The 26757-nt window shown below is 43.0% G+C and overlaps 1 protein-coding gene across 1 annotated transcript in view; it reads left to right on the top strand.

Moving 5' to 3' along the window:
• MRPL32 (mitochondrial ribosomal protein L32) overlaps window positions 1-26552 on the top strand; it is a 63365-nt gene extending 36813 nt beyond the window's left edge. The window contains exon 4 of the mRNA XM_020964482.2: window positions 26174-26552. The gene's annotated coding sequence lies outside the window, so the exon portion shown is untranslated. The remainder of the gene's footprint in view (window positions 1-26173) is intronic.
• Window positions 26553-26757: the final 205 nt, after the last annotated feature.

Here is a 26757-nt window from a genome sequence, read left to right as displayed (position 1 = left end):
TTAACTTTCCTGTACCGTTGAAGGAATCATCATCCTCTCCATGTCCCAGGCTCAAAATAGTAGTCATCCCTACCCCTCCATTCTCTGTCACCTCCCATATCCATCTACTGCCAAAGAACCCTGTTGATTTCACCTCTGCATCATCTCTCGAAGCTGACCCCTTCTCCCCTCTGACACTGCCACTACCATGGTCTATTCTCTCATAACCTCAGCCTTGGACTGTTACCATATTTATTGACAAGTCTGCCTGCCTCCAGTCTTTTCCTCCTCCAGTCCATCTTCCATTCAACCACCAAAGTGGTTTTCCTAAAGCACGAGTCCAACCATGTCACCCCCCATACTCTATAAACTCCCCATGGCCTCCAGGGGCAGATTCAAAGTACTCAGTTTGGCATTCATGGCCCTTCATAACCTGGTCCTCTCCTACCTTTCTAGTCTTCTTACCTCTCACTCCCCAACACATATTCTTCTATCCAGTGATACTGCCTTCCTGGCTGCTCTTCTCATTGATACAAAACCACAATGAAAACATCCAGACAAAAATAGGAAATCCAGGTGTGATACTACCCAGAACCACATAAAGAAAGGGGGGTGGATACTGGAGACTTGCTGACACACTAGAGGGAGTGTCAGTGTCAGAGGACAGAAGTGTATTCAGGAGATGATGTAGAGGTGAGATCAAAGGTGATATTGACAGGTCTTGGCACTAGTTGTAGGGTGAGAGAGAGTGAGAAATCTGGGCTAACTCCAAGGTTGTGAGTCTGAAGAACTGGAAGGAGGGCGGTGCCCTCTGTGGGAATAGGAAAGGCAGAAGGTGACAAGGGTTTAGGGGGAAAGATAACGAGTTCTGTTTGGGACATATTTAGCTGCATCCAGATGTCTGAAAGGCAGTTGGAGATGTGAGATTGGAGGTCAAGAGAGAGACTGGGGTAATAAAGGTAAATTTGAAAATCACAGCATGGAGATAGTAATTAAATCCCTGGCAGCTGATGAGATCACCAAGTGAAGCAGTAAAGAGGGAGAGGAGAAGAGGACTCAGGACAGAACCCTGAGGGACAGCTACAGTTAGAGGGCATGATGTGGAAGAGGATCCAGCAAAAAAGTCAGAGAAGAAGCGGCCAGAGAAGGAGGAGGAAGAGAAGAAACAGAAGAGGGAAAGGACTTGAAAACCTAGAAAGCAGCAAGCACGTATTAAATGCTTTGAAAATTCATTCAAAGGACAACATCCAGACAGTATGTGAAGGGGAAGAATGTGTACCAAGCCTGAAAAGGTAGATAGGAACCAGATTGGGAAGAGTTTTAAATTCCAGCAGAAGAGGTTTGTATGTGATCCTAGGGGCCCCAGGGAGCCCCTGGAGTGTGCTGATCAGAAGAGTGACTGTGCTCTTGGTTTATCTTTTTTGTCGACAAAGGGAAAGATGCACTTGAAAGGGCAGGAGGTTCTGGTGACACTGAAAGATGAAAGTCTGGTGATACAGAGCAGTAGATTTTGGTCCATTGGCTGTAGAAGGAATTCTTTGAGGGACATGGGCCCCACTAGAAGGTGGCTGAAGTCCCTCTCAGTGCTAAAATTCTGTGTGATTCTGTGACAAGGGGGAAGTGTTTAACGAGATTGATGTGGCTGCACAGGAAGGCCATTAAATAATTCAGATTTTCCAAGAAAGTACTAGAAATAGAAGTAAAGGCAGATTACTGAGAATGTCCAAGATGATAAGGAATGAAAGAAAAGAAGTAGAAATATTTAATTCCTGTTTCAGCTCTGCCTTCTCCACCAAAGAAGAATGACCTTTGGACTGGGAAGGACAGAAGAAAAACACGTAACAGGGAGCTTGTAAAACCCAAGAGGAGTGAGGAAGGAAAATGATTAGAGGGTAGCTAAGTACCTTGAATGCCATCCATTCACCAGGCCCAGATGAACTACCAATACTTATCCTGACAAGTATGGATGGACAAAAACTGGTCTGTGCTTTGTGAGGATCAGAGTTGCTGAATTGCTTCTGCATATTATTCAACATGTGGTAAGAATGCAGGAGGAATTACTTGGGAGCATTTAGAAAGGAAAGAGGTGACCACGGTGAGCTAACATGGGATCATTAAGACTAAATCAAGCTAGGTATATATCATTTACTTTTTTTGGATTACACAATTATTAAATGAGGGGAATGTTGATACAAACCATAATAATTTTAGCATTGTGGCTGATTAAGTTCTTTAGAACAAAATGCATAAATATGGGTTGTCTTCTAATACAGTTAGGTGCAACTGTGACTAATTGGCTGACTGGTCCCATGGCTGAGCCAAAAAGTAGTTGTGTTTTGACTGGCCACATTGAAGGAAGTGTCCAATAGAGCACTCCAGGGATCTGTGCCTAGCCCTGTGCTATTTAACAATGTTATTAATGACTACAACATTCATAGATGGCACAGACCTGGTAGGGATAGCCAACATGCTGGATGAAAGAATCTCTTACCAAAAAAAAATTGATGGGCTAGAGCATTAAGTTTAATGGGCAGAATTGAAATTCAAGTCTTACACTTGAGCTTATAATGTGGTAGAAAGAGCACTGAATTTTGAGTACTAAGATTTGGGTTCAAATCCTGCCTGTGTGACCTGGAGCAAGGCGCAGCACTTTTTGGGGCCTCAGTTTGCTCATCTGTCAAATGAAAGAGTTTGACTCTAAGTTGACCTCTAAGGTCCTTCCCAGATCTCAATCTAGGATTCTACAATCCTGAGTCCATGAAGGGCAATCTTGAGTCCATAATGGGCAAGTGTGTCTGAATAGGGTCTAGGTGGGTAGGTGGATGGAATTCTCGGTGTACACCAGTCATGTGATGTGGCTGATGAGAGAGCTAACGTGATCTTGGACTGTATTTAGGGAGTATAACTTTGGGGAATAAGGAGCTAGTAGTCATCCTACTATACTCATCCCCCTGCTTAGAGAAAGTCTAGAAGCTGTATTCACTTCTGGGAAGCCCATTTAAGGAAGGCAACTGATAATTAGGCTAGAAAATGTCCAAAGAAAGGTAATCAGTATGGTGAATAGTCTTGAGTTCATGCCCTATGACGGTCACTTAGAGTAGATGTATGACCTCGTGAAGAAAAGACATAGGGGGCACAAGAGACACATCCACGAATCTAAGGGGCTGGCACGTGGAAGAGAGATGAGACACGTGTTACTCGGCCACGGAGAGTAAACTCAGGAGCAAAAGGTGCCAATGGTAAAGGGGCAACTTGAGGTTCAATATCAGGAGAAATTTCCCAACAGAGCGTTCCATACACAAAAGGGCCTGCCTTGGGAGGCTGTGGGTCCTCCTCACTGGAGGTCTTCCAGCAGATGCTAAATGGCTATTTGAGAATGTCATAGAGGGGACTCTTCTTCACATACAGATTGGACTACATGGTCAGTAAGATCACTTCCCCTTCTGAAAGACTGTGATTCTATGAGCTTATGAAGTGGAACTTTCTGTTACCTTTGGGCATTTGATGAAAACAACTCTCCAACCACCTTTTTGGCCTGGCCCAGCAGATCCTATAGGCGATCCTTCCTTTCAGTTGCAACTTTCTGGTGTTTTCTGAAGAATGGCAATGTGGACATGGTCTAGCTTCTCTGGTCACCTGCTCTTTTATTGGATTTTGTACAAAAAAACCCATATATTGAGTAGTGATGGTTACATTAATATTTGCTGCTTGTATAAAAATAAAGGTGATTCTTTGCAATCACTCCTTGCCTTCTGCTATTCCACCTCCACCACTGATAAAGCAGAAAGGAGCCACTAATACAGGGTGGGAGTATTTTTTTTTTTACTTGTCAGTTTCCTGACTCATTATATTCAGCAAATCTTTCAACCAGTGGCCAGCCTGCTGGTCATGAGCTTCTCTGTGTGTTAGCAAGGCTGGTTCTCAAAAGCAGAAATGTGGTCTGTTTTCAGGGGAGATTTGGAATCATTTCCTCCTGGGTAGAAACTTCCCGAGTTTATGTTCTGCTGGCAAAGCCTTTGGGAGCCCAGGGTCAATGTTATGCCATAGCAAAGCACCAGAGGTACGTTTTTGCCTGACCCCAGAGATGTGCACTGTGCAGCTATATGTGAAAACCATTGATTTTCATCATTAGTAGGAAAATAATCCCTTGATGTCTTTAGTATATGTCAGAAAGGAAAGATCATTAAACATTGAACAAAGAATGCTATTTCCCTCTAAGTCATTATGAAAAGAGACTACCTTTTTTTTTAAATGAAAGGATTTTGCCCCTGCCTGTGTCCCTGAGCTAGTTAGCACATCAAAGAAGAAAGTCCTAATAAACTTTACATTTTATAAGCCTGGAATTCCACCAGATTGGCTCCATTAAGAAGTAGGCTACTGCATGCAGTCAAAGCTGAAGCCAGTCACAGAATTTCAATGCAAAACCTAAGTATTTACAGAATTAAATGGTCCAGCTGAGAATCTGTATCCCTAACATCATGGTCACAAGGCCAACGCCGAGGGAAAACAAAGACCCAGAAAAGAGTCATTGTTTCATAAATTATGAAGAGCTGCTGGCCTCCACTGAGAGGCCCCAGCAATGGGTGCGGGGCTTTGGATTTTCTGGAGCTGTCCTTAATGCACTTGCTATTGAATAAGTAATGGATTTCCATCACTAATGCACGTTCTCCATCTAGGAGTCGTTTTCCCTGAAAGTTCAAGTCTCTTTTTCAGAGAGCAGGCCAAGTTTATTTAAATGTTTCATCTAGCTTCCTTTTTCCTTCGTGTTTTATAGCACTATGAGATGTAAAATTAATTGAGAATTACACATGAGGCTGGAGCCTCAGTACTGCAGAGGCTCAGAAGGATGGGTTGGTTCTGGTTTCTTTTACTCCCAAAATGTTCATGGAATCTTAGAATTGGAAAGGGCCTTGATGACTGGACGGTTCAACCTATACATGAATAAAAATCCCTTCTATAATATTCCCAATGAATGGTCATCTGGCCACTACTGGAAAGCTTCCAGGGAGAAGAAATCCACCATCTCCTCAGGCAACCCATCTCACTTTGGGGCAACTCTCACTGTTAGGAACATCAGGCCCAAACTTGCCTCTTTGCAGCTTCATACTTATTTCCAGTTCTGCCCTCTATGGCCAAGCAGAACAAGTCCAACCTTCTTACACATAATAGATGATTAGATATTTGAAAACAGTAATAATGGGCTCCCTGAGTCTTGTCTTTTCCAGTGTAAGCACCCTCAGTTGCTTCATCTGATGCTCATGGGACATGAACTTGAAGCCTTGTTCCATCCTGGTTGTTGTCCTCAGGACCCTCTTCCACCTCTCCAAGTCTGTCCTGAAGTCTAGCTGCCAGAGCTTATCACGATGCTAACAGTGTCTGTCCAGGTCAGCATACAGCAGGACTGCGTTATGCTTCTCTTGACACAGCTGAAAATTGCAGTAGCTTCGTTGGCTTCCATGTCATGTTGTTTTACTCGTCTTGAGCTTGCAGCCCATTAAATCTTCATTCACTGCTATAAATTTAATTGTCTTATTTACAGTCAAGGAGAGACTCCCTATGGATAGTTCAGTCCTCCAGATATTCCATTGTGAAGGGGATTATTATTAGTTGCATCAGGACAGAGAACATTGCAGCAGTTCTTGAATGAGCTCCACAACCATTGAAAAGAGTTTGATCTAACTATCCACACAAAACCAAGTGGGTGAAAAATTTTTATTGTCTAGACTCGGATATGCAGTTAAATGGGCAGCCTATAGAGCTCATCTATCATTAGAAGCAAAGTGAATGGGCACTGAGTAAGGGTGAGAATTGATCAGGAGTGGGCCAAGGTTTCCTTTGGGAAATTGAAAAATTTTATTGATGACTCCAAGTTTCTTATTGAAACACTTTAACACCAATATGCTCTCACAGTTGTTCTATGGCCATGAGTCATGAAACATAACAATCTCCCAAGACTGTAAATAAGAATCATACCTGGGGCAATGCAGAGCTGTAATGGGAGTAAGAAAATAAAACATAAATAAATGAAGATGTCAGGAAAGAGCTGGAGTAAGATGTCATCAAAGAAATGTATGCAGAAATAAGATGGGCTGGTCAATTGGTGAAAGAGTCACATAACCTATTAGACCAGTAATGCTCTCCTCATAATGTCAAATGAACCAGGAGAAGGCCTCAGCAAGATGGATGGAACCCAGATGGTGCACCTGGGTGAGGACATGGATAAGAGTTACACCGATGGACAAGCAGGGATGAATCGTGATTGGCATTATTGAAGGGAATGGCAATATTGATGAGGTCTCAGAGCTATCAAAGTATTTGAAAACTAAATATTTGTGTAATGCCATGAAAAGTACCATACCTAAGAATCTAATGAATGAGGCCCCAGAAATCATTATAGACCTCATCAGAAAGTAAATAATTGGGGGACCAGGAAGAACTTCAGCTGAGACACAGGTGTGGCCAAATGGGATCATTATCCCAAAGGCTTCACCTGAGTAGGTTCTTGCTCATGTAGAAATCTGTCGGGTAGTGCTGAAGGAAAGCTCCTTTTGAGCTCAGAGGCAGCTAAAGGGCACAGTACATCGAATAAGGAGGATTTGTGTTCAAATCCTACATGAGCAAGTCACTTAAGTGCTCTCAGCCTCATTTTTTTTTCATCTGTAAAATGGGGATAAAAATGGTACCTACTTCTCAGGCTTGTTGTGAGGATCAAATGAGATAATATCTGTGATGCCCTTGGTAAACCTTTAAGGAGCTATAGGAATACATGCAATGATTGATTGGCTTTTGAACAACATCTTAATAAGATTTGAGAGACCTTCTCTGAAGCCAGATATTAGCCATAAATAAAGCAAAACCCTTTTTGTTTGTTTCTTTGTTTGTTTTGACTTTGAGAACCAGAAAATGAAATACCATAATTAGCATTGGCAAAAATCCATCCTGGCATCTTGCTATCAGAAGGTCCTTCTTCCCCAGAGAGTTAATTTGGCTCTGCTCTCACAAGTCCCCAGGGTGGAAACAGTCCCAAGCATGCCCCTGGAAAAGCTTTCTGCCCTTGGCCCAAAACAAGACAAAAGAAGGAAGGAAGGAAAGAAGGAAGGAAGGAAGGAAAGAAGGAAGGAAGGAAACAAGTATTTATTAAACACCTACTATGTGTCTCTGTATCATTAATTCCTAGCACAGTGCTAATCACTTTACAAAAATTTTCTCATTTAATCCTTACAACAATGCTGGGAGGTGGATGCTATTATTATATCCATTTTGTAGTTGAGGAAACTGAGGCAGACAATGACCTCTTTCTGTGTCTCTCAAGGAATTCCTTGATAGGAAAGGATAAACTTAACAAGTCACATTTCTAACATGCCAGACCAGTTACCAGGCAGCTTTGAAGGTAATCCCCAACCCCTACAGATAGACATGCAGCAAAACATGCCTATGACCTTACTGTGTACTAGATAAATGCCCAACTCCTTACTGCTGGGTTCAGTTTAGGGTGGTTAGTTCAACTCTGATTAGAAGGAAGCTACTTGGGTATTCCGATTGATGTGATCTTATATCTGTGATTGTTCTTATCTGTATGTGCCCATGTTGTCTCTGCTTATAGAATGAAAATCCCTGGAGGGCAAGATGTTTTCTTCTCTGTCTTTCATGCCTAGAACAATGCCTTGCACACAGTTGGCATTTAATCAGTGTTGATTGTTTGATCTCTTAGGTGTGGGTATTGCCTCCAACCTTTTGGATCACCAGCCGTCTCCTCCTCATACTCATGAAAATACACCCAAGGAGGTTCACCCATCATAGATGGTGGAGAAGGGAGGAGAAGCCCTTCCTTAGGATCTCTTGACATTCATAGAGACCAGTGACATATAAGGGTAGAACTCTGTTATCCCTCATTCTCACCACGTGACTGGTTTACTTTTCCCAGGTACATATTCCCCCCATGACATCCTTTACTTTGTGTCTCATGTACGTGTGTCTCTTGATTGGGCAATGTGCTGCAGCCTTCTCCCACCTTCCAGGTACCTCTCCATTCATTGCCCTTCACATGATCCTCAACTTTAATTCTTCAGAGAATATAGTATGCAATGGCTGGAAGCCATACAGCAACATTGTGAGCTTATCAATGTTAAAAGATGGGCCTCAGTATCCAGGAGAAGTCTGGGGGTTAATAAAAGCAGTAGGCCATTCCCCAGTGGCAGTCTAGCCCCTCTGTCATTATCCATTGGAATTCAAATGGAGCTACTTAGCTATGCCTTTAAACTCAAATCACTCTGGCTCTCACTGATTGGCCAATAGTAGGTCCCAGCATAAGCCTCACTTGCTCATTGTTTGGATTTTGAAGGCTTAGAGTGAGTGTAAATAGCAATTATTTCTGTTCTGGACAGAATCTCAAGGATCTTACCCTCCTAGACGGATTCTTTTGTAAAGGCAAACTTGGCCATCTTTTGCCTCAATTCTTATCTAGCCTTTAATTACTAAATAGGTATTGCTGCTGACCTACTGAGACCTGGACCTTAGCTTAAAAAGGCCCCAGCTCTCTCACTGCGTCCAGGGCCATAGGCAGTCGTCTTAACCTATGTTAACCTGTGACTCTGGAGGAGAGAGCGAGGCTGATGACTTTGCACATCGCTGCCTCACTTAAAGCCAATTCACTGGCAAGTCAACACATCACCTTCCTGATGTTATTGGTCCTCTTTGAGAAAGAAGGACAAACATCATCCAGGTTAATTCTGGGCCTAGCTCATTGTCCATTTTCTTTTTTTTTCTTTTTTCCTTCCTTCCTTCCTTCCTTCCTTTCTTTCTTTCTTTCTTTCTTTCTTTCTTTCTTTCTTTCTTTCTTTCTTTCTTTCTTTCTTTCTTCTTTCTTCCTTCCTTCCTTCCTTCCTTTCTTTCTTTCTTCCTTAGGCAGTCGGAGTTAAGTGACTTGCCCAAGGTCACACAGCTAGTAAGTATTAAGTGTCTGAGTCTGGATTTGAACTCAGGTCCTCCTGACTCCAAGGCCAGAGCTGTATTCACTGTGCCATCTAGCGGCCTCTCATTCTCCATTTTCAGTCTAACATTCTTATCAGTTACTTGGATAAAGGCATAGGTGGTATGCTCATCAAATGTGCAGATTACTCAAAGCAGAGAAGGATGGCTAACACACTGGATGATAAATCAAGATGTTAAAAGATCTTGACAGGCTCAAGTATTGAGCTGAATCTAATAAAATGCAGTTAACCAGGAAGATATATAAAGTCTTGCACTTGTGTACTTTGGTACAAAAAATCAACTTCTCAAGTATGAGGTGGGGGAAGCATGGTTAGTCAGTAGTTATTCTGAAAAAGACTTGGGGAGAGGGTATGAGTCAGCAGTGCGATGTAGCTTCCCAAAAAAGCTGATGTGATCGTGGTCTAGGAGAAGGGAGGAAGAGTTTGCAGGAATAGGAAGGTGGCAGTCTCACTACTGTCTGCCCTGATCAGACTTCATCCAGAGTCTCAGGTTCCTTACATTTTAATTAGGACATTGAGAAGCTGAGATTGATTCAGAGGAGCCAGCCAGGTTGGCAATGGGTCCTGGGGCCATGTTATGTAAGGATCAGTTGAAGAAACTGGGGATTTATAGTCTGAAGAAGAGAAAGCCCAGAGGGATCAGGATGGATGGCTTTAAGTCTTTGGAAGAGGGATGAGATTTGTTCTGTTTGGCCCCAGAGAGCAGAACCAGGAGTTATGGAGGGAAGTAGCAAAGAAGCACATTTTATGTCAGGATAAACTTCCTAACAATGAGAACTATGCAGAAGCAGAGTGGGCCATCTTGAGACATGAACAGTTTCCCCTCCTTTAGAGATCTTCATGCACACTGGATAGTTTCTTATCAGTTATGTGCTATTAGGGATTTCTGTTGTTTGTAGATTGAATTCCTGTGGCTGCTGAGGACCATCCTAGCACTCAGCTTCTGGTATTCTGTCTGTCTAAGGTCTACATTCTGATTATCCAGCTCTATCAGTTGTCTATCCAACCCTATCACACATTCAGGACAAAAGACCTTTCTCACCTACTTGGCTTCTCTTGGGTGAATAGTTAGACCAAACTCTTGGATGCTTCTGGATTCCTTTTAAGGTGTTCTGTTCTGTTCTGTGGTTTAATGCACAATACCATCCACAAAGAACAGTACCTTACTACTGATAGGAAATTGTTCTTCAAATTCTCTGGGCAGTGGGCATGCTCCACGCTCATGAAAAGCACCTTCAGTGATCATGGCTGTCATTTTGTGCCTTGGGGATTAGTGATCAGAAATTCATTGAACAATGTTGTCTCTATCGTGACATGTTTTCAGGGCTCTTTTAGGATTGGGAGGAGAGCCTCAGAGGCAGCATTTTGCTCAATTAACTCAAATGCTATGATGTAGTCAACAGGTAGCCCAGTGGGATCTTACATGAATATACCACATATATTGGTCAGTTGTGTGACTGTAAAGATACAGTCTGCTGCCAAGAGGCTTTTGTGAACACCATGCCGTACTCTCAATGTTTGTGTCCAATAGCTTCACTTTAATAATTGTAGATGGGAGAAAATGGGCATATGGTTTGTCAATTATTAATATTCTTGCTCACTTTTTTTTGGTAATAATAAGATCTGAGCTTTTTTTTAATTCTTTGGGGTCTTCTCTTTCAGAGCCCTGAGAATTCATCTCTTCAGCCTCACACCTGTATTGCCTCCAGCATAGACCTCCTTTGCATATACTTGGTCTTCTATAGCTGCTTTTTCCATCTTTATTTTCTTTAATTCTATTTCTGCTTATTTATGCAGAACTTGGAAACTGTGATAACAGCATCCAAATGAAGGGTCTCTGCTGTCCATAATGGAGAAGAGTTATAAAATATACATAAATAAGAGTAAAAATGGAAATTAAATTTCTTGCAATGGTGATGTTCTTTATTCCTATTAAATAATTCATTTAAATTGAACAAACATTTATTCCTTACAAGGCACTCTGACAGGCAGTGTAACATAGCTAGTAAGTTGGCCTTAGAACTAGGAAGACCTAGGTTCAAGACCAACGCCTCTGTACACACCCTTTGGCATCTTTGGGGAACTCCCGTTTTTCTTCCTCATCAGAATCGTTTCCCTTTGTGGTTTCTGAGACTTTCCTATACTCCTTGCACTGTCTTCCACTGCAGATGAATGACATCCCTTGGGTTCTGTACAAACTAGTGGAGGTGAGCGCCAAGCCACCACTCTGTGATCAAGGAAAGATCATCACAGATAGTAGGAGTTACCAAGGGCCTGGAGAATGAGCAAATATTTTTCTGCTTTTAAAGAAAGGGAAGAGAGTGGATTCTGTAATCTCTAGGCCAGCAGACTTGACCTTGATTCCTGTTAAAAGTCCAGAATGGATTATTAAGGCAATGGCATTGAAGAACTAGAAAAGGAAGCATTGAGAACAAAATTCCAGCCCAGTTTCATGAAGATCAGTTCATGGCAGGCCCAGCTTCCTCCTGCTTTTGGCAGGGTCTCTAAACTGGTAAGGCAGAGAAACACATAGATCTAATTAATGGAGCCTTCAGGAAGTGCAATGCATTTGGAATTGGCCCGAGTAGTCAAAGAGTAGTCATTAATAGTTTTTTGTTGATCAGAAGAGGGTCTTCAGGGCTGTGCTCTAGGGATCTATGCCTAGCTCTATCAATAAACAAGTATTTATTAAGCTCCTACTATGTGTAAGGCACTGTGCTAAGCACTGGGTTTACAAAGAAAAGCAAGAACAACAATCCTCCCCCACTTTCCCTCCTGCTTATTTTTAGTAAAGGGGAAAAAAAGCAACAGCCCTCTCTCAGGGAGGTCATATTATCAATGACTTGTATAAAGTTATAGATGGGGATTATGTCCGAGGGCATAAAGCTAGGAAGGATTGTGAACACATCCTGGCCTCAGCCAGGATCCCAAAGAATCTTGACAAGATAGACTGTTGGACGTCATACAGCAAGATGCATTTCAATAAATGTGAAGTCTCACAGTTGGGTCCAAAAAAATCAGCTTCTCCAATACAAACCTAGAGAGGTTGGTAAGAGAGACATCAATGTGTATGAAAAAAGAGGGCAGTTTTAGTGGTCTGCAAGTACAATATAACAGCAATAGCAGTAATATAGCACTTTAAAGTTTGTAAAGTACTTTACAAATATCTCACTTGATTCCTACAACAAACCTTTTGGTGGGTGGTAGCTATTATTGCCCCTATTTTACAAATTAGGAGACTGTGGCAGAAAAAGGTTAAGTAATTACTCAGGAACATGCATCTAGAAAGTATCTGAGGCACAGTTGGAACTCATCTCCCTGACTCCCAACCCAGGCTCTATCCACTGTACCCTCTGACTGCCAATATAAGCCCAAGAGTACAAACTGACATAAGGCCATTAATGACTCTTCTTTGAGTCTGGCTGGCTCCAAATCCAAGGACAAAAAAGCTACAATGATGTTAGGCTGCGTTAAGAACCATCAAGGAACACTCCAAGAATGAAGCGGTGATGGCCCACAGTCCTTGTTGTTGTCATTAAGTCGTGCCTGACTCTTTGTGACCCCAATGGGGATTTTCTTGGCAGAGATACTGGAGGAGTTTGCCATTTCCTTCTCCAGCTTATTTTACATATGAGGAAACTGAGGCAAACAGGGTAAAGTGACTTGCCCAAGGTCACACAGCTAACTATCTGAGGCCAGATTTGAACTCACAAAGATGAGTCTTCTTGACTCCAGGCCTGGCACTCTATCCACTGTATCACCCAGCTGCCAAGAGACCTTGGCCCTTATCAGAACACATTTAATGTATTGTGTTCAATCCTGAGAGACGTAGCTTTGGAACTCCATTCATGAGGTGGAGAGACAGTGGGAGATATCCAAGATGGTGAAAGACCTGTGAAGATGAACTGAAGGAACTGGGGATATTTAGTATGGAGAGGAGAGGAGAGGAGAGGAGAGGAGAGGAGAGGAGAGGAGAGGAGAGGAGAGGAGAGGAGAGGAGAGGAGAGGAGAGGAGAGGAGAGGAGAGGAGAGGAGAGGAGAGGAGAGGAGAGGAGGGGAAGGGAAGGGAAGGGAAGGGAAGGGAAGGCTTGGGGGCTGGAAGAGGGTGAGGCTAGATAGCTTATTTCAAGTCTTCAAAGGACTGTTGTGTGAAAAAGGGAGTGGTCTTGTTCCCTTTGCCTCTAGAGGATAGATCCAGGGGTAGTGAAGAGGGGAATTCAAAAGAGCCTAATTTAGGCTTGAGTTCAGAAAAAGCTTCCTAACACTTAGAATGGTCCAAAGGCAGAATATCCCCTGGATATGACCATGGGCAAGTCACTTCACCCTCTTTGTTTCAGTTTCCTCATCTGTAAAAGGAGCTGGAAAAGGAAATGACAAACCACTGTAGTATCTCTGCCAAGAAAACCCAAATGGGGTTACAAAGAGCTGGACAGGACTCAAACTACTCACCCAGGGATCAAACAGTCAAACAACAAACATTGGCTGTGCATCAAGAACTGTCCTAGGTGCTATGGATTACAATGACCAAGAATGAAACCATTCTTTGCTATAAGGAGCTTAAGTTCTGTCTGGGGAGACAGCAAGTATATACAGACAAAGAAATACCCATTCAATATTCGAGAGTTAGAATGAGAGGGTGCCTGCTGCAAATAGCAAATGGTGCCTGATCTGTGATTTGAAGGAAGAGAGTGGCTCTGTGATGCAGAGATGAGGACAGAACAGAGGCAAGACTGCAGAAGGTTCAATAAGGCTGCAAAGACCAGCTGGGACCAGATTATGAAGGTCTTTAAAAGCTAAGCAAAAGAGCAGATGTTTGATCCTGGAGGCAGTGGAGGTGGGGGGGGAACATAGGCTCCCTCTCCTTGAAGGTCCAAAAACAGAGGCTGGATGACCCTTGGTAGGGGTTTTATAGTTGGGGTACCTTTCATGCTTAGCTTGGTCCCTTGCAACCCCCAAATTCTGGAATTCTGGCATTTCTGCCATGATCTGAAGAGGCCAAAGGAGAGACCCAGTTGTATTCTGCCTCTCTTCCCACCCACTGAGACTCAGTAGTATCTTTTCCTGTGAAGTCCTCTTCCTATGTTCCTGTTACAAGATATGTGTTGTACCTTCCTTGGCATGCATTAAAACATTTATTATACAAGACCAATTGTGTTGTGTGTAATTGGTCTGTCTGGGCCTTTGTGAAATCTTTGGAAGTCTCAAGACCACAGGGATGGTCAGAAGTCCAAAGACATGGGTCTCTGTGGAAGCTCTAAACCATTGCCCAGTGTTACGATGGACACAAGAGCATTAGGGTTTACAGACCACCTTCTAATAGTCTTATGAGGAAGAGAATTTAATTTTCTTTATCTCCATTTTACAGGTGAGGTCTAGAGAGGAAAAGAGGTTTGCCTTGGGCCATATGACTACTAAATGTTAGGGCTGGAATTTAAATCTAGGAGCAATCTGACTCAAGTCTCAGAGATCTTTCCATGACACCACACTGGCTCCCAATGTTGCCTGTGTCCCAGGACTGAGAAAAATGGACACCTCTGTTTGAAAAGGCATTTTGTTCCTCTAGCGCTGAGCAGAACACCCCTGGCCAGCCCCAAGCTGTATGTCCCAGGTCCTTTCCTTTCTCCCAGCTCTCCTCTCAATAATTAGACAGTTGTGTCTAGAAGCTCTCAACACCACCTCTAATGCCATGAATAAGGAATTAGTCTCTAAGAAAACAGGAGCCCTGAAACATGCTGCCCTGTCTGGCTACATGAAGAAGAATGCACCAATTTCTATCTCCCTCTCATCCTCATTCATTCTCCCAAATTCCCTTTCATTTAAAATATAGAAATGTAAAATTATGCTCCACACATTCACACCCACACACATATATATGTGCATATGCATATACACGTACATATATATGCATATAATATGCACACACATTCCCCAAGAAGCCCAGCTGGGCCCTCCCATGGCAGCAGATGCTGGGACCAGGATCCGTGACTCAAGCCCTGAATGATTCTGCCTTTGTTGTTAGCATCTTTTGTCTGATGTCTGTGGATGGGGTCACAGGGTCCTTGGGGATTGCTGGTGCTAATGGATAGCCTCTGGATTATTTTCCTCTAGGAAATAAGAAGGCCCTGTTATCCCAGGCCTGCTGTGGGGTGATGTCTGGTCACAGGTTTTGAGGAACCTCGGCTGGGCTCTCAGTAGCCAGTGGGATAAGAGACAAGCCAAGAGGATGAGAAAGATGAGTTTTGTTAAGTCTCTTGTCATCTTCCCTGAGTCTTTGGTTAACGAACCTGTCAGACACTCCCATTCACAGTCATGGTATTGCCACTGATTTCATTCCCGTGACAGTCCCAGGGTTCTCTTGATATCCCCCATCCAACCCCAACCTCTTCTGTTTCCCATGCAGAATCATCAAGCCCCTTCTGATTGGGCAGCTTCCTCATTGTGCCCCACAGGTGATGTGACTCCATGACCATTGGGCTCCCTTTCTCTGGGGCCCCATACTCTACTCAGCTGCCTAAGCACAGGTCTAAGCATGTCACTGTTCTGCTCAGTCAATTCCTTTCTCACCTCTAGAGTCAAATCCAAACTCTGGTCTTTGTCATTTACAGCCTTTCACAACCTGGCTCCCTGCTACCTTTCTCCCCATCTTATACATTACCCACCTTCACACGCTTGACAATTCAGCCCACCCAGTCTTTCTTGCTGTTCTTTATCTACAATATACAATCTTCCACCTCTGAGTCTTTGCATAGGCTGTTCCCCTACCCCACCCCAGAACATACTCCCTTATTATCTCTACCTTTTAGATTTCCTTGTTTCCTTCAAAACTCTGCCCAGATGCTGTTTCCTACATGGCACCTTCCTGATTTTCTGAGCATCTTCCAAAAACATCTTACCTTGTACATATATTTTATTGGTACCTATATAGTACTAGACACTTGTGAGTACAACTTGTTTCATTTTTTTTGTCTGAACTTGCCACAGTGCCTGGCATGTTGTGGAGGGGGGGGTACATAATAAATCTTTGCTGGTTGATTGATTGGGGCAGGTTATTAAGACTTAGGCTCCTATCCAACGTCTCTCTCATTTTAGGGCTGCAGGGCTGAGTCAGGGAGTGCCAATCTCTAGATTTCCACTAACAGCTCAACCTCTCCCACTCTGGCACACAGGCTCCCTCTCCCTCCTTTGGAATCAGAGTCCAGATGTCCAGTCTCTTAGACACTGCCTGGCAAAGTTTGCATTCTTGCCTAGAGTTCTCTGTTGTTCCCATGAATGTCCTTGGTTCTGACTCATTCTTTCCTTTAGTGACCAAACTCACTCACCTGTGGTCCTGACCCAACCATTTTGTCCTCTTCTATGTGAGTGTCATGACAAGTCAAGAGGAAGTGATTACTACAGACGAGCAACTCTGGGGCCTCCAAGCCTCCAGTGCGAGGCTAGGAAGAAACTCATGGTCTCTGTTCCCCTGAAGGCGAGGAAGGAGGACAGAGTGCCAGAGGCCTCCAGTTGGGGACAGGCCTTGGTCATGGAGCCACGAGCTCCTGGAATCACTATTTTCTGTCTGGTATATCTAGCCTTTCCCTCTCTTAGATGGGCAATGGCTAGGGATGTGTGAGCCTCCAGTAGCCTTCAGAAGCTCAGGAGCTGGAGACTGTGCCAACATTTGCTGGTGGCCAAGCTGGATGAGGTTCCAGTGCAGCCCCAGGGAGCGACATGCTTGCCCCAGCCTAACAGAGGATCAACTCTCAACTGTCCTTCTGCAGCAAGGGAGAAACTCAACCACCATCCATGCCATTCTGAAGTAAACTCACTGGGGACAGATGCCTTGTTGCAACCACTCCAGGTTTGAAGCTATTCTCTCCTAGGACTAAGGTGACAGAGGCGGTGTTATACCCCTCTGGTTTGAAGACTTCTGTCCTTGCTCTATCTCCTTAGTCAATATTTCTTTGTAAAAGGTAATTGATGTTAATTGGTTAAATGACACTGAAGCTCTAATCATTGCGTCCATCAATGGTATGGGGAGAGATTGACTGGAAATTGTGTTGGACATTGGGGAGAACACCCCACAAGAGAGGCTCCAGCTGACTGCATTAGAAAGATAGCCCAAATCCTAAGGGGTGCCTCCTAGATCCTTAAGGGGGAACTGGCATCCTTTGGGGGACCCAACTTGCCAGTGCAAATGGGTGTGGGATGGTTTGTGAGCGATTAGAAAGGGAAACAACGCTCTCTGACTTAGCAGTGCCTTCCACAATTGTTGCTGCTGTTCATCCTTCGTTCTGGAAGAGGACCACGACATCAGGGAGGTGAGGCTGTGACATGCAAGTGAGTTGGACTGAAGTGAGGGAGGACTGTACAGAGTCACCAGCCTCACTCTGTCCTCCAGAGCCGTCACCTTCAAGAATAGGATAGGTCAGGCTCACCTCCTCTCTTTTTCTGACAGAGCTAAGAGGCTGATAGATCATGGAAATGATCTGAATTTTCCCTAGATCCAATGATTTGGACTACATCTGGATACTCTAAGGCCCATTCAAGCTCCAAATCTATAGTTCTGTGATGCTGTGGTCCTTGTCTCCCCATTCTGGGTTTCCATGACACTATTCTCTCTTGGTTTTCCTCCTACCTGTAAGACTGCTCCTTCTCAGCCATCTCCTTTTCTGGTTTATCAGCCATATTATGGCCCCTAACTGAAAGTATACCCCAAGGCTCTGTGCTAGACCCTCTTCTCCCCTTAGCATCTCTAACTTGGTGACCTCATGTACTCCCATTAGTGGCTAATGGATTTAATTAGCCTTGCCAAACAGATAACTCTTGCGTCTATAGATCCAGCCTGAGTATCTCCAGAGCTCCAGTCCTGCATTGCCAGTTGCTTGGTGGACAAAATCTATTGTGTTCCCCTCCCTCCAAGGAGGTCTTCAGAGGCTGAGGGTATTTTGCAGCAGGAATTCCTCTTAGGCAGGGGTTGGACTAGATGATGGAGATCCTTTTCAATTCTCAAATTCTGATTTCAAACTAGATTCTCATAAGCTTTTCAAATTCAGTGGATCTAAAATGGAACTCTACATTCTTCATTGCCATGCATGCAATCAAAAGCAAATCGCTCAAACCCACAGTGCTCCAAGCAACTCTTTAATGTCACAGCCAGTTGTCTATTTGCATTGGAGTTTCCACACAGAGAATTTCCTGGAATAATGGAAAATGTAGGCAGAAACAAATATGGCTGCCAAGAATCAGATCCATCTAAGCTTTGAGGGGCTATCAGTGCCTAGAGAATTGGGCATGGGGTCAGGAAAACCTGAGTTCAAATCCTACTCAAACACTTTCTAACTCTGTGACCCTGGGAAAGCCACCTAATTTGTTTGCCTCAGTTTCCTAATCTATAAAATGGAGGTAACAATAGCACCTCCCTCCCAGGGTTGTTGTGAGGATAAAATGAGATATTTGTAAAGTGCTTTGTGACAGCAGTTATTATTTTTATGGGTCTCAGATGAAATTTTAGTTTATGAAAAGAAAAACCTTTAGAGAACGAATCACTAAAATGTTGCAGTCCTCAGTAAAGGAATGAGAAGAAGGACATGTCATTTACAGACTGACTCGAAGTGATGTATGGCCCATGCCTCGGGCATGTGTCTTGCTGCCTCACTTAGACCCGCCAATTTGTGGTGTTCAAGGTTCCAGAAGCTCCAAAGAGCATCATTTCCCCAAAGTTCTGCCTTCCCATCCCCATCTTTTTCCAGGCCCCTTGTCTTTTCCTCTACATTGACCATTCAGGATCCTGTCTCCTGCTGCCAGGGCATCTTTTGAACAAAGACAGGGCAACCACTAAAAGAAGCCTTTATAGAGAAAGCCTTTGATCCAGCCTGATGGGCTCCTAATCTGGTAAGTCAATAGACTGCCTTGTAGGGCCCAAGAAAGGAAGCATTTCCCCTGTTGCCTTGTTTTCTGGTACTCCAAATCGATTCCTTGAGGCGGGGGAGGTGGCTGGGGAGGGAGCTGGGGGTGAAATGTTGCTTTCATTCTTATGTCAGCCTAGCATCAAAGCAGGGTTTGGATTTCAAGACAGAATGGAGTTTCTGATGCTCAGTGTCTTCCAGGAAACAATGCCTTTGAAGGATGTCAGATGTACACAGACCAAAGGCACCCCCTCCACATGCACACACACACACACACACACACACACACACACACACACACTGAGCATTTGGGAATTCCTTGGACAAGGGGTGACATGTAAGAGAAAGCTGGATTCTATTATGCCTGTGAATCATTTTCTTGTCTCTCCCATGTTCTTTGTTCTTCTGTAGAACCAAAAGGCATCCTCAAATGAGGTTAGAAAAATAAGACTCATTTCCATCCTCCTTCCCTCATCACTTTGGTGAAACTGGGCCAAGGCCTTGATCTTGGCTGGTTCAGCACTTGGGGCTCTATTAATTCTCCTAATACTGGCTCCTGGGAACCCTCTGCTATGAACATGTTGTAATGGAAACCATAAACTCCCAGCATGTTCAGTGAGACACCCATAGGATGCTGGTCTTTGTGCACAAAAATCTCACCAAAGACTTTTCCTGTGCAGAAAGGAGGCCTCCCAGTGGGGGGTGTTTCATTTATATTAGTGATGGGTTCACACTCATATGCTTGGACTCCCTTGTAGGAAGTGACTTGCTTTTGCAAAACAGCTGGGAGGGGTTAGACAGGCACATGAAGTCTATAGCAGTGGACTAGAGAAAAAGGAACTAGGCGCTCCACAAGGGTTGGACCTGTGACTTTGGTCTCATTTACAGAAATCAGAGGGAACTCATCAGTCATCTGATGCAACCTGCACCAGGATGGCCTTTATAATATCAATCACTACATAAATCAATAAGCATTTACTATGAGTCATCCCCAAGAAGTGGTCATCTAGTAAAGTGTTAAAAGGCTGTAAAACATGCTTATATTAGAGTCCAAAACCCCAGGATCTAGTTTTGAATTCACCAATTGTTAGTTTATGACCTTGGACAAATCAATAAATTCAAAGCTGTAACCTGCATGTGGTACATGAACAACCTCTTCTTACTAGCTGGCAAAATTCTCTCTCTGACTAGAGCTTGGTGACTACATTTCTTGGTGAGATAAGCTTAGAGCTATTTTCTGATATCATCCTATAAATTCTATTGATCTGTACTTTACCCTTTTTGCTCAATACTTCCGGGCAATTTTCATGACTGCTTTCCTGAAATGTGGCATCTGGCTTTTGTTTCACCGTGTCTGTTTGTTTGTGTTTTCAGGAAGCCAATGATGCTCAAATTGTCTTGCTGAGCTTGGCCTTCAAAGTAAATCACTGGTTCATAGAGACATCCGGTGTTCTTCCAATTTTCCTTTCTTTGTTGTTTTGCTATAATATTTCTATTGCATCTCTGTTCTTCTATGTCCCACCTTTGCCATTCTCTTTTTCAGCATGTTCCTTGCTTTATTTAGATTTTCCATTTTTCTGTTCTCCATGGTCAATTTTCTTGTTTGTCTTTTTAAAATTGTCTTTAAGATCTCTATTTTTTCCTACTTACAACTTCCTGTAATTCTATCATTAAGCTTCTGAGCCATACTAAATGTTTTCAGAGTTGTTCTGCTCTCACTTCTGGGACTCTAGTTGTCTTTATTGTAGCATTTTCCCCTTCTGATGATAACGCTGACGACACAATTCCAGGGGTTATATTGAATCTGCTTGAGAGAACACAATGTTCAAGGCTTGTTGAATGTTCACTATTCATTAACAAGAGGCCACTTTGGCTTGCACACACGCTTTAACTATGGATTAAAACAGACAGTGATTGGATGACATTCAAGAATCTCCAATTTATCCCATCTATATTTTCTTTAGTACATAATTGTTGCATATTGTCTCCCTCACTAGAGGTACTTGACAGCAGGGACTGTTTTTTATCTTTTGTTCCCCCAGTGTTTAGCATGTGACTTGTATACAGTAGGTATTTAATAACTGCTTTCTGACTTGATTTGACATATTGCTCATGGTTGGAATCTCAGATCTGGAAGGAAGCTATGAGATCCGACATTTTTCAGATGAGGAAACCAAAATCTTGAGAAGTTAAATATCTCGTTCCCAGTCCAACATAGTGAGACAGTCGTTGAGTCCAGGCATCCTGACTTGGAAGCCTGTGCTCTTTGCCCCCCACCATCTTGCTTTCCACTGCTGTGTGGGCTATAGCTCTCAGTGTAACTATTCTAAAGTACTCCATTAGGCCTATGATCTCATCCATGTGGGTAGCCAAAGTGCTTATTAAAATGGGAGTAACAACACCTACTGAGGTATATCTACCTCATAGGGCCATGATGAGGACAAGGCTTTGGAACCTGCAAATATTGCTGGCATAAGAGCTGTCATTACTGCAGGCTGTCCAAACACACTTCCCGTGGAAGCCACTTGACATCTCACTTTGCAGTGAGACCCTTGGGATACTTCTTGTCCTCAAGGGGGGGGGGAGGGAGGGATCATTTCTCCAAGGCAAAGATGACTCATCACAGAGTCAAGCTGTGGCCTTAGCATATTTCCTTCAGAATTGGGGTGGGAATGTGGATCATAGGACCACAGATTTAGAGCTAGAGGAGATTTGAAAGGTCATCAGTCCAATCCCCTCATTTTACAAATGAGGAGTCTGAGGCATCTTTTCATAAAGATATGTGGGAAATATTAAAAGAAGGAACAGCAGTCTGGTTGGTTATCTATCTTATTTTATCCACAAACTAATAGAAAGATTTTTCTGTAAGAAAAACCTGTCATTGATTTGATGAAGTCAACTTAGTAAGTTTGTGCAATACCAGCATGGCATTCTTGTATCAGATAGACCTGAGAGTCTTTTCATTAGAAGGCAGAATGGAAAAGAGCCCTGGACCAGAAGCCTCGCATTTTGGCACTAGTCCTGGCTTTACCCATTAATATTTGAGGAAGGCCTGGCCCCTCTGAACCTCAGGCTTCTCTTCTGTGACTTGGTAACCTAGCTCATAGGATATGCTGGGAGGAAAAAAAGAAATGATGCATGACATTTATAATTATAGAGGCATCCACACTCACTTTGCAAATGGTTAAACAAAGGCTAACGAAGGTTAAGAGATATGAGCAAGGTCACACAGCTAGTGAAAGCTCTTTGAAAAACCCTACACTTTATACAAATAAAAGGTATTAACACAACCAATTAAGTGAGGTCAGGTTTGAACAAATTCCAGAGCTGTCATTTTGAGAACTCTGTGGTTAGAGCTTTTCATTGTGGGTCTTTAATCACAAAGGATGATAAAAAGAAGAAGGGGGAGGTCACAGAATTATTGGGATTTATAGATGGAAGTGTTTGGCACAACTGCTTATGAGCTGATGGCTGCTGCCTTAACCAACTACTAGCTGACTGAAGTTGACCTTGTCTCCATTCCCAGACCCACGAATTGCCTGAGGCTGGCCAGTTGTTACTCCCCCCTCCTCCTGGCCCACTCCCAGCCACTGACTATTGTGTAAATACTCAACTGTCTCCTCCAAGATACCCAAGGTTTTTCTATGGATTTTCTTTTACGAAAAACACTTACCTTGTAAAACCACAGAATGTCCCAACCCCTCTCACCTACAGCTGGGCCATTCCCAGATTGTATCCCTCCTCTTCCCCTTTGGTACTATTCTTGATCACCCCAGCACTTGCTGCTGTGTGGCAACTCCCTTGCCTTGGCTAAAGAACACAATCCTTTGCTGTATTGGCTGTTTTCTCTTTGATTTAGGTTGATAGAACAAACCTCAGAAATTATCTAGGCTCCCTACATAATCCTAGGCTGTTAATATGACTTCTCCTGTGCATAGAAGGTGTTTACCATTTGGGCTTGTTCTTTGCCAGATCTCAAGACCATCATACCTGGGATTGTGGTCTGTATTTAATAGCCCAAGGCTCTGTAGACATCAATATATTCTACTCCATCTGCAAGAAGCTTTTTTGTTGTCTTCCTGCCATATCTGCTGAACAAAATTCAAATGAGTTCAGTCCCTTGTAACACCAGGGACATGGAATCATCCATGCTAAAGTTGGGCAAGATCTCAGGGAGCAGCACCTAACCCAACATCCTCATTTTACAAGTTTGTATCTGCCTAGAACTAGGAAGATAGGCATGTACCAAGAAGATATAGGAACTAATGGGTGATGCATGATAGATGATTAAAAGCATAGACAACAAAACAGAAACCAGGAAATCCATGAGAACCATACATTGCAGCAAGCCAGAGCATCCAGAAGTATAATGTCCAAAGACAGCTACAGATAGCAGAGAGGGTCCAGACCTGTTTAGTCATTGGCACCAGTTACCAGAAGCATATAGATAGTCATGTCACTGTTGCTTGGCCTTCATTCTCAAAGAGCACCAATGACCTCACAGGTGATGTCTTCACTTGCCCCTGAGTTGGATTTAAGTGAGGCAAACTCGCACAAAGTCATCAGCCTCTCTCTCTTTCTGAATAATTGAGTGGCAAGATAAAAGTCAGGATGACTGGCATGGCAGGGATGCAGCAGATGACCTTGCCATCTTCAGCATCTGACCAACCTCTGATCATTCCACAGTTCTGCCACCCTTGTGGCTATTGGAACAAATTGTTCTCATCCACCCATTCCACTGAAGGGAAGTCTTCACCTACTTGGGGTAGACATCCCATCACTTACCAGTGGGTTTGAGGCCTGTTGATTACCCTCAGCCTGGTTTAGCCTGTCTGCCAAGACAGTTTCACTGGGATGTGGCTGCTGCACATGCTACAGCTTTTTGGAGCCACAGGTGAAAGTTGGGTGACTGATTGGAGCAGTCCTTACACCAGAGGTGCCATCCTCCCTGAACACCCTATATATTCCATCTTTGTGTTTATTCAGTATTTCTCTCTATATGTATGTTATCTCCCCCAGTAGAGTCTACCAAAGGGCTCAAGGTTAGGGCCTGTTTCATGTGTGTGTGTGTGTGTGTGTGTGTGTGTGTGTGTGTGTGTGTGTGTGTGTGTGTGTGTCCCTAGCACCTGACACAGTACTTTGTCTGTAGTAGGTGCTTAATAAATGCTGGTTCATTTGGTTGGTTGGTTGAAAGTGAGAGTAAAGGCATGAAGAGCCCAGCAGGATATTCCTAAGCCGGTCAGTGGCCAAGATGGCAAAAGACCTCGAGATGGCCACTTAGGAGACCAGCTGAAGGAACCAGGGGATGCTCAACCTGAAGATGAGAAGAAGGGGGCAGGTGTCACATGGGGACAGTGAGAAGGATGTTGGGTTCATGTAAGAAAAGACTTCCTAACAATCTCATGCTTTGGAGCGAATCCTGGGCTTAATATCCAGGAAGACCTGAGTGGGACTCCTGCCTCAGACGCTTGCTAGCTGTGTGACCCTGGGCACTTAACCCCTCTCAGCCTCAATTTCCTCAGCTACAGAATGGGGGAAGTAAAGACACCTACCACCTGGGGTTATTGAGAAGTAGAGATGACACAATGTGAAGCACTTTGCCAGCCTTAAAATGCGATAAAAATGCTCATTGTTAGTATTGTTGTTCAGTCATTTTCTGCTCTGTCTGACTCTTCGTGGGGTTTTCTTGGTAGAGATACTGGAGTGGTTTGTTGTTTCCTTCTCCAGTTCATTTTACAGATGAGGAAACTGAGGCAAACAGGGGTAAGTGACTTGCCCAAGGTCACACAGCTAGTAAGTGTCTGGGGCAGAATTTGAACTCAGATCTTCCTGACTCTGGCCCAAGGGTCTGTCCACTGCACCACCCAGCTGTTCTTTGTTATGATTAGTGCTACCCAAAAGTAGTCCATACCCATTCCAGAGGTCTTTGAGCATAAGATACCTGGAGAATTGTGATTTGGTCAGATACAGATCAGACCTCTGATGGCTTCTGAAGACTCTGAGATTCTGCATTTCTGTGATTCTGTCTGACATCACCCCATTAGACCTTTACAAATTTCCTCCAATGGCTACATTTCCTGGCTTTCTCCTCAAAATTTGCCCCACCCCCAAATTCATTGCATCATTCCATCATTGCATACCACTCCAGTGTTTTCCCCTTGCCTCATACATTTCCTCACCTTACGACTCCAAATTCTTATTTCCATGCCCACGTTCTAACACAACCACCCCTTTCTCCCATTGAGTTCCTCCTGGAACTATGTTTTGTGCAAGGCCCCAGTCCAGCCAGCCATTGTTCTTCTCTGGCTCCTGTTCCTCACTTGGGGGATTTCAAATCCATTCCCTCTGCTGCTGTTATTCTAGAACTTCCCTTAGTGCTTGGTGTCTCCTCAGCTTGTAACCTCTTACTATATTCCTGCCTTTGTACTCAATTACACATGAAATATTTGTAAAAGTTGATCAAATACAAAAAAAAATAAGCTGATCACTTTCTAGAGTATAAATAAATTCAGAAGGGTGGAGATTTTTTTTACATTAATTCTATAGACAATAATGTAATATGCCATCATTAAGAGAAATAATATCAAAAGACACAGGCCTATAAAAATGAAAAGTAATTTCTGTATGATGCTTGAATAAAAAAAACCCAGAATGTCTAAGTTTGTATTAAAATATCAACAAAATACAAGCATACCTTGAAGATATTAAGGGTTCAGTTCTAAACCACCACAATAAAGCTAATATTGCAATAAAGAAAGTCACATGAATTTTTTGTTTTCCAAAAAAAGTTTTGCACAAAAAGTTTATGTTTACACTTTACTGTAGTCTATTAAGTAAGTGATAGTATTATGTCTTTTTTTTAATTTTTTTTTATTATTTTAGGCAATTGGGATTAAGTGACTTGTCCAAGGTCACACAGCTAGGAAGTGTCAAGTGTTTGGTCTGAGGCCAGATTTGAACTCAGGTCCCCCTGACTCCAGGGCCAGTGCTCTATCCACTGTGCCACCTAGCTGCTCCTATTTGTGTCTTTTTAAAAAGTATGTACCTTAACTTTAAAATACTTTAGTTCTAAAAAAATGCTGCCCATTATTTGAGCCTTCAGTGAGTCATCATAATCTTTCTGCTGGTGGAAGGTCTTGCCTTGATGTCAGTGACTGTTGTTTGATCAGGGTGGTGGCTGCTGAATATTGGGGTGGATGTGACAGTTTCTTAAAATAATACAAGTTTGCAACATGGATTGACTGTTCCTTTCACTTGAACACTTAGAGGCCATTGTAGTGTTATTAATTGGCCTAACTTAATATTGTTGTGTTTCAGGGAATAAAGAAGCCTGAGGAAAGAGAGATGAAGAAAAGGCCATTGGTGGAGCAGTCAGAATACATACAAGATTTATGGAATAAGTTCACTGTCTTACATGGGAGCAGTTCGAGGTGGCCCAAAACAATTACAATAATAACATGAAAGATCACTGATCACAGATCACCATAATAGATATAATAATAATAAAAAAATTTGAAATATTGCAAGAATTACTCAAATATGACACAGAAACATGATGTGAACACATACTGTTGGAAAAGTGGTGACAATAGACTTGCTCAATGCTGCATTGCCACAAAACTTTACTTTGTAAATACAAATATATGGATATATATACATCTGTGAAGTGCAATAAAGCAAAGTACAATAAAAATGAGGTGTGCCTGGCTGTCAAAAGTAATTGGATAGGAGCAAATAGTTCCCAGAGGTAAATTTATGCCACTGGATGGTTATATTGGTGAGAGAAGAAAGGATTTGTGGTTTAAGTTTGCAACTAAAAAAAATTGAAAATCTATGAATTAATAGACCAAGAACAAGTAGAATATTACAAGCCTTCAGAAGTAAAATAGAAAGTAACAAAT

This window comes from Phascolarctos cinereus, unplaced genomic scaffold, assembly GCF_003287225.1.
Source record: "Phascolarctos cinereus isolate Bilbo 61053 unplaced genomic scaffold, phaCin_HiC Scaffold_4;HRSCAF=312, whole genome shotgun sequence".
Classification (NCBI taxonomy): Eukaryota; Metazoa; Chordata; class Mammalia; order Diprotodontia; family Phascolarctidae; genus Phascolarctos; species Phascolarctos cinereus.
This window is presented reverse-complemented; position numbering and strand designations above follow the sequence as displayed.